Below are 1,177 nucleotides of genomic sequence, written 5' to 3'. Positions count from 1 at the left end.
ATCCTTCATTTTCTTTTCTGTAAAGAAGGCTAAAGGCATCCATTTTGCAGAGTTATGAAGAGTGTTAGTGATAATATATGAAGGTATGTAGCCTACTAAATAGTTCACAGGAAACAATCATTATGTTATAGGATAGTTTTTTTTTTAAGTTTATTGGGGTAACACTGGTTAATACAATTGCACAATTCTCAGGTGTACATTATAATTTGACATCTGTATATTCTATTGTGTGTTTACCACCCAAAGTCCAGTTTCCTCCAACTATCATATATTTGATCAAAAATATGGAACACTTCATAAATTTGCGTGTCATCCTTGTTCAGGGGACATGCTAATCTTCTCTGAATCATTCCAATTTTATTATATGTGCTGCCAAAGTGAGCGCAGTTTTTGTTTTTCTATGCCTTCATATTATCATCCACAATACGGGTTTGCCTTTGTTCAGAATTGCTTTATAGGTCCTCAAGCATTGTGGTTAATGTATAGTAAATGCTGACAAGATTGCATCTTGACAAAGATGAGTAATTTGGATTGATACATCATTAAATAGCAATATAGTAGGCTCAAATATTTTCAGTTCAAATATACCTAACTAGAAATTCTTTAAAAACTCAAGTTCCTGAGGAATGTGAACATTGATAAGACATGGTTACTGCCTTGAGGAAGCTTACATCCTAGCAGGAGGTATTTCTTTCACTAATATCTGTGTCCAACCAAATGTTGACTTTGTATGGTGACTGGGCTATGAAGTAAGGAAAAAAATGTTTCCAGAGATTAGACAGCTGTCTTTGAAGTCACCCTTTTGTCAAAGGGGATGGGCAGTGGGGCACTGGGGGGAGGTATTAAAGCCAATGTATTCTACGCATACATAGACTACTAGGCAATTCACATTCATTGTTTTAGTTAATCTTAAAAACGTCTATGAGATGAGTTGCAAAACATTGACTTTATGATTGAAAACAATTGATAATTTCAGAGAGGTAAAACAACCTGGTCTAAGATCGCACACCCAGTAAGTGTTGCAGATGAGATTTCAGTCATTAATGAGGGGAATGGGATTAGAAAGTGGGTTTTGTTCAATTTAATAGAAAATATATTTCAAACCTGAGTTTCTCACCTTCTCTAAAAATTTCTTATTTATTCTCCTGGATTTTCTCCTTCCCTTCTCTGTAAGGCT

General features: G+C 34.8%; 1 non-coding gene across 1 annotated transcript; it reads right to left on the bottom strand.

Moving 5' to 3' along the window:
- Window positions 1-278: 278 nt before the first annotated feature.
- On the bottom strand, window positions 279-385 carry LOC118607157. The gene has a single exon (XR_004952705.1). It is a non-coding gene; the product is annotated as a U6 spliceosomal RNA (small nuclear RNA).
- Between the last annotated feature and the right edge of the window lie 792 nt (window positions 386-1,177).

This window comes from Rousettus aegyptiacus, unplaced genomic scaffold (assembly GCF_014176215.1).
Source record: "Rousettus aegyptiacus isolate mRouAeg1 unplaced genomic scaffold, mRouAeg1.p scaffold_m13_p_8, whole genome shotgun sequence".
NCBI classification, from domain to species: domain Eukaryota; kingdom Metazoa; phylum Chordata; class Mammalia; order Chiroptera; family Pteropodidae; genus Rousettus; species Rousettus aegyptiacus.
This window is presented reverse-complemented; position numbering and strand designations above follow the sequence as displayed.